Below are 7,722 nucleotides of genomic sequence, written 5' to 3' on the forward strand. Positions count from 1 at the left end.
AGATCTCATTATTTTCAGCTTTCCCAATGTGTCTGCTTAAAACACTCTCCAGAATATCAGAAAAAAAGCCTATATTTAAGGACTTTCTGTCGGATTAGGTATATTAAAATTAAAATGGCAAGAGTGTTTGAAAACATTCCTTTGGCATTCTTCTTGTTTTCATCTTAGGACCATCTAAAATCATTTCTAAATAAGAATAAATGAGGAAATAATTGATAATGAGCTTGTCTTTCTCCTCATAATTAGACGACAGGTTTAGTTGCTTAATACTGTGCCTGGTTCTTGATTGTAAAATGTTGTTCTCCGAGAGGAATGAAGAAGGGACACTGCTCATTTAAAGCTTCCAGTACCTTTTCCTGTTCCTGGAGATGGATTCAGAATCTTTCTTTCAACATGGCAGAGAGAGTGTAGTGGTCAAAGGCAGTGCCTGCTTAAAAGTAACCTATAATATGTTCTTAGGTTAAGTCCTTTCCTTTCCTTTAGAACAGACAACTTTGAATGAGGCATTTTAGGCATGTAGACATGTATTTTGCCCAGAGATAGAAAGTACGGGTATCCTTGGTAGAATTGGACTTTTCTGAGCCTTTTTTTTCCAACATAAATTTAGACTAATGTCCCAAACATTGCAGTCTTTAAGACTGAATGATTCAGGTTGTGGAGATTGCACTGCAAAACACAGGACACCTTACTCTACAGATGGAGTTGAGTATGCTTCTGGATGATATGCAAGTTTGTGTTCTAATGCATTCCAGGAAAACAGGAGTCCAAACTCCAAGGTGCAGTGTGGGACATGATCAAAGGGTCTCCTATAGGAGGAAGAGAAGTCAGACCTTTCTCCTAAGCCAGAGTTTAGGAGAAAGATGGCTAATAGACGACTCTTGTGGAGGTCATGGCAAATAGACCTTCGGAGGAAGTGAATTTCATGTTTTCTCGTTGCAATTGCCTTATGTTATCCTCAAGTCTTGTAATTAAGAAATGTTAAATTTGCTTCAGATTAATTTTTTTAAAAACGTGTTTCCAAGCTTAGGTAAAGTAGAAAGAATCCCAGAAAAGTTACAAGTCAGAACTGCCTAGGGCAGTTTTCTGGGACAAGAGATGGCAAGCAACAAGTTGAAAGGGAACAGATCATTCTTGGGAATTGTCCAAATACACTTTTCCTGTATGTTACAGGTATACTATCTTCTAAGTGGCATATTTCAGATGATTCAGGGGAAAACTGGGCAGAGCTTGAAGCTGTGCTTTCCAAATGAGTTGCCCCATTCTGTAAAGGAAATCTATTGTCATCTACTCTAGATTATCTTGCTTGTGACAACAAAGCCTAAAGCTGGCTGGAGAAGAGGCCGTGAAAGGGGAAGTGAGAGTATGGTATCCTCTTTTCCAGATCTGGGAGGCTCTCCTTCTACTGGTCTTAAAGGGAATTCATCAATGAGTATTAGTAACACCTTGTATTTTTATAAATTACTAAACTATAAATTAAAAAAAACTAGCATTTGCTTTTGGACTTACTACGTATAGCTACTGTACTAAGTGCTTTACACAAATTATTTAAACTCCAGAGCAACCTCATGAGGTAGACACCATCATTATCCCCATTTTACAAATGGGGGAACTGAGGCTCAGAGATGTTAACTAATGTGCCCAAGGTCACACAGCCAAGAAGTAATGGAGTCAGTTTGACTCCAGAGTGTGATCTCATTCTCACTATACTACACTGCCTCTTGCTTCACAGAGCATTTCCCAACCTAGAAAATGTGTTTGATCCTCTTTCAAGGCCTGTAAGGTAAATAAGAAATATGTGGTCATTCTCCATTTTTCACAAAAGGACACTGATGTTCAGAAAACTTATATTACTTATCCTGACTTGCCTATTGAATTGTTGGCAGAGGAGGGACCAGAACCCTATTCTCTTGACTCCTGGTTCTATGTTTTTGCCATTCCTTCACAACTAAAGGCAGCAACATTAATTAGATACTTATGTAACTGTAATCATTCTTCTGGTTCATATAAAGGAGAATTAAAGAAAACATGGTCTTGGGGCTTCCCTGGTGGCACAGTGGTTGAGAATCTGCCTGCTAATGCAGGGGACACGGGTTCAAGCCCTGGTCTGGGAAGATCCCACATGCCGCAGAGCAACTAGGCCCGTGGGCCACAACTACTGAGCCTGCGCGTCTGGAGCCTATGCTTTGCAACGAAAGGCCACGATAGTGAGGCCCGCGCACCACGATGAAGAGTGGCCCCCATTTGCCGCAGCTAGAGGAAGCCCTTGCACAGAAACGAAGACCCAACACAGCCAAAAATAAATAAATAAGTAAATAAATAATTAAAAAAAAAAAAAAAAGGTGGGTTTAAAAAAAAAATTAAAAAAAAGAAAACATGGTCTTGACACACAAGAAACTTAAAATCTCACCACAGATATGAAATTATCTCTTTTTCCCACAAATTTTTTTTAACATCTTTATTGGAGTATAAGTGCTTTACAATGTTGTGTTAGTTTCTGGTGTATAACAAAGTGAATCAGCTATATGCATACATATATCCCCATATCCCCTTCCTCTTGTGCCTCCCTATGAACAGTCTAATCATGCCAGACACTGTTCTAGGTGCTGGGAATAATTGATGATAAGATGCAGCTGCTTCCCTTTCAGAACTCATAGTGCAGGGAAGGAGGTGAGCATAAGAATAATTTCAATACCATGCAATAGAGACTGTAGAGAGACAGAAGTTCTTTACTCTCCCTCGCTAGTGTAGGGTACCTGGAAAATCTTCACAGGAGAGTTAATACAAGAAGCACATTTAGATTGATTACTAGGAATTTTCCAATTGAGAAAGGTGGGGAGTACATCCTACGATGGGAATTGCATCTGCGAAGGCCCAGAGGAAGACAAGAACAAGCACAGACTATTTGGAGAGTAAATCAATACTAGTCAAATATGACCTGCTTAGGACCAAATGGAAAGAGGTGGGGCTGGGAAAGGTGGACACAGGCCAGGCTCTGAAGAGCCTTCATTAACCTGTTACAAAGGTCAATGAAGAATAGCTGGTTGTCAAGAGAAAACGATGCAAATTCAAGAAAGGATGAGGTGTGTGGGGTTTGTAGGAAAGACTCCTTTCTAATATCCCCAGTATATTCCCAAAATACAAAGTTGCTAATTTTTAAAAATTGTCACCAGGCAAATCATTGCACTCTGACCAGAAACAACTGGCCAATGGGTCTGAGTCATCAGGATTGTCATAATCCACATCTATGAATGTTTTTCAGGATTATATTGTGATATCTACATTTGAACTAATTTGCTACTTCACCATCTGTTGAAAAATGATCCTCACAGGGGGCTGACTGCCAGTCAGATGACACACATTTTCTCATGCACAATGCAAGTTGTTTTGTTTTTTAAAAAAAAGCTCTTAAGAGTGTGTATGTCTGTGTGTTTGTATAAGGAAGTGAAAATAATTATTCAAAAAAACAAGGTGGATTACTTTTATTAATATGTGTGGAATGATATGGCAGTGCAATGGTGGTAGGGGCATACGCAGGAGAAGGAGGTATGCAAGAATGTTTGCAATTAAGAAAGGACAGGTAAATTAGCATTCTGTATTCTGATTGCTACAAATGCCTTACCTACCCTCATTTTTTGCCTCAGAAAAGCAATTAGAAACCTGGATATTAGTAGGCATTGTATTTTATTTGGCTCTTTTGTATGATGTGAAGAAATCAAGAGGTTTGTGTATGTGCATGCATATGCAAACATGCATGCAAGTATATTTATATGTGTGTGTGTGTGTGTGTGTGTGTGTGTGTGTGTGTGTGTGCAGTTAAAAGTGCTGGCCTGACATGAGAAGATGCTCAAAATTGCTAATTATTAGAGAAAAGCAAATCAAAACTACAATGAGGTACCACCTCACACCAGTCAGAATGGCCATCATTAAAAAGTCTACAAACATTGTAAATCAACTATACCTCAATAAAAATTTTTTAAAAAGTCTACGAATAGCAAATGCTGGAGAGGATGTGAAGAAAAGGGAACCCTCCTATACTGTTGGTGGGAATGTAAGTTGGTGCAGCCACTATGGAAAACAGTATGGAGGTTCCTCAGAAAACTAAAAATAGAATTACTGTACGATCCAGCAATCCCACTCCTGGGCATATATCTGGACAAAACTATAATTCAAAAAGATATATGCACCCCTATGTTCATAGCAGCACAATAGCCAAGACATAGAAAAAATCTAAATGTCTATCGACAGAAGAATAGATAAAGAAGATGTGGTACATGTATACAAAGGAATACCACTCAACCATAAAAAAGAACAAAATAATGCCATTTGCAGCAACACTGATGCAACTACAGATTATCATACTAAGTGAAGTAAATCAGACAAAGACTAATATCATATGATATCACTTATATGTGGAATCTAAAAAAATGGTACAAATGAACCTATTTACAAAACAGAAATTGAGTCACAGATGTAGAAAACAAACTTACGGTTACCAAGGGGAAAAGGTGGGGAGGGATAAATTGGGAGATTGGGATTGACATACACACACCACTACATATAAAATAGGTAACTAATAAGAACCTACTGTATAGCACAGGGAACTCTATTCAATACTATTTTGTAATGACTTATATGGGAACAGAATCTAAAAAAGAGTGGATATATGTATATGTATAACTGACTCACTTTGCTGTAGTGCAGAAACTAACAAAACATTGTAAATCAACTATACTCCAATTAAAAAATTAATTAAAAATGTGTGGAATCTAAAATATGACACAAACGAACCTATCTATGGAACAGAAACAGACTCATGGACATAGAGAACAGAGTGGTGGTTGCCAAGGGGGATGGGATTCGGGGAGGGATGGAGTGGGAGGTTGGGGTGAGCAGATGTAAGCTTTTATATAGAGAATGGATAAACAACAAGGTCCTACTGTCTAGCACAGGGAACTATATTCAATGTCCTGGGATAAGTCATAATGGAAAAGAATATTTTAAAAAGAATGTATATATATGTATAACTGAATCACTTTGCTGTACAGCAGTAATTAACATAACACTGTAAATCAACTACACTTCAATTAAATAAATAAATAAATCCTCATTACAATTACAATGAAAAAAAAAAGCATTGGCCTGAAAATTCCACTGGTCAACAGATTTTTGTAGAATTTTTCTGCCCACCACACCAGCTAAAGACTAATTAGAATGTTGAATATAACAAAATGCTCCACTTTCACAGAAGAGGAAAGTGTATAGCAACCTAACACTTATTACAGTAGTTCTTCCTTATCTGAGGTTTTGATTTCCATGGTTTCAGTTACTTGAGGTCAACAGTGGTCTGAAAGTATTAAATGGAAAATTCCAGAAATAAACAATTCCTGAGAGGAGACTTGGGGGCCATTTTGTGAAAAGGTGAAGACTGAGCAGTTGTGGCCGCGTTGCCGACCTCACAGCAGTCGGCTTCTCCATGTAGAACCCTGGAGTAGGAGATTCAGAACCGAATCTCTTCTCCTTCCCCGCTCCTGTGAGATTTTTTTGATCTTCAGCTACATTTTCAGCTTTGTGAGGCACCTTACCATCAAAGACAATGGCCAGCAATGTTACCAACAAGACAGATCCTCACTCCATGAACTCTCGTGTATTCATTGGGAATCTCAATACTCTTGTGGTCAAGAAATCTGATGTGGAGGCAATCTTCTCGAAATATGGCAAAATTGTGGGTTGCTCTGTTCATAAAGGCTTTGCCTTCGTTCAATATCTTAATGAGAGAAATGCCCGGGCTGCTGTGGCAGGAGAGGATGGCAGAATGATTGCTGCCAGGTTTTAGATATTAATCTGGCAGCAGAGCCAAAGTGAACCGAGAAAAAGCAGGTGTGAAACGATCTGCAGCGGAGATGTACGGGTCAGTACCAGAACACCCTTCTCTGTCCCCTCTACTCAGCTCCCCTTTTGACTTGGACTATGACTTTCAACGGGATTATTATGACAGGATGTACAGTTACCCAGCACGTGTTCCTCCTCCTCCTCCTACTGCTTGGGCTGTAGTGCCCTCAAAATGCCAGCGTGTATCAAGAAACACCTCATGAAGGGGCAAAAGTGGCTTCAATTCTAAGAGGGGACAGCAGGGATCTTCTTCTAAGTCTGGAAAGTTAAAAGGAGATGACCTTCAGACCATTAAGAAGGAGTTGACCCAGATAAAACAAAAAGTGGATTCTCTACTGGAAAGCCTGGAAAAAATCAAAAGGAACATAGCAAACAAGGAGTAGAGATGAAGAATGATAAGTCAGTAGAGGAGGAGAGAAGCAGCTCCCTGAAGAAAGATGAGACTAAGGTGAAGATGGAGTCTGAGGGGGGTGCAGATGACTCTGCTGAGGAGGGGCACCTACTGGATGATGATGATAATGAAGATCCGGGGGATGACCAGCTGGAGTTGACCAAGGATGATGAAAAAGAGGCTGAGGAAGAAGAGGATGACAGAGACAGTGCCAATGTCGAGGATGACTCTTAAGCACATAGTGGGGTTTAGAAATCTTGTCCCATTATTTCTTTACCTAGGTGCTTTTGTAAGATCAAAATTTTCACCAGATCCTCTCCTCTAGTATCTTCAGCACATGCTCACTGTTCTCCCTATCCTTGTCCTTCCCATGTTCATTAATTCATATTGCCCTGAGCCTAGTCCCATTTTCACTTCCTTTGACGCTCCTAGTAGTTATGCTGAGTCTTACCCTGTAATTTTTGCTTTTAATTTGGATACCTCTTTATGACTTAACAATAAAAAGGATGTATGGTTTTTATCAACTGTCTCCAAAATAATCTCTTGTTATGCAGGGAGTACAGTTCTTTCCATTCATACATGAGTTCAGTAGTTGCTTCCCTAACTACAAAGGCAATCTCATAAGTTGAGTAGCACCTGAGAGCAGCTTTGAATTAGAGGTATGCATGTTATACCCCACATAAGAGTGCTGTGTGTGGCTGTTCAACACAAATGTAACAATGTATTTTTGTGAATGAGAGTTGGCATGTCAGATGCATCCTCTAGAAAAATAATCAGTGTAATAGTCTTAAGATTTGTTTGCTAAAGTTGATACTGTGGGTTTTTTGTGAACAGCCTGATGTTTGGGACGTTTTTTTCTCAAAATAAACCAGCTCTTATTAAACCAGGAATTTGGAGAAAAAATAAACACCCTTTTTTTTAATTTTTGTATTTTGTAATTGTTTACTTCAAATTCTTTGTTTCACAGCGGCCTCCACAAAACCCCTAGAATATACTAGATATATTTTTCTTTGAGTCATAATTATTATGCATACCAACATACACTACTCAAATTATGTTTCATTGGCGTGGGTGTTGAATTAAGGAGACAAGTAACTTTGATGTGAAGTGGAGATTCTTTTGAAAAAATGGCTTTTAGATCCTAATGAAAAAGTTTGGGAACTGCATTAAGCCTTTTCTTCAATGCTTTGGTCCAACTGACACCTTTTTTGAGTTTTTTTTGCTGTGTGCTGAACTGTTTCATCCTTAAATAGAAAGAGGCTCAAACATGTCAAGATTTTAGGAAAAGTGAAACAACTGGAGAATAAAACCTGTATTTTCTTCCCCCCAAAAAAAGCAATGCCTAAGTTTAAGATGTTTTGCCATTCTGAATAGCATAATGAAAGCTCATGCCCTCCTACTCCATCCCACCCTGGATATGAATCATCCCTTTGTCCACTGGA

General features: G+C 38.9%; 1 pseudogene; it reads left to right on the plus strand.

Annotated features, from left to right (window-relative positions):
* The first annotated feature begins 5,426 nt into the window (after positions 1–5,426).
* On the plus strand, positions 5,427–6,514 carry LOC118882685 (annotated as a pseudogene).
* Positions 6,515–7,722: the final 1,208 nt, after the last annotated feature.

The sequence above is a fragment of the Balaenoptera musculus genome, chromosome 16 (genome assembly GCF_009873245.2).
Source record: "Balaenoptera musculus isolate JJ_BM4_2016_0621 chromosome 16, mBalMus1.pri.v3, whole genome shotgun sequence".
Taxonomy (NCBI): Eukaryota; Metazoa; Chordata; class Mammalia; order Artiodactyla; family Balaenopteridae; genus Balaenoptera; species Balaenoptera musculus.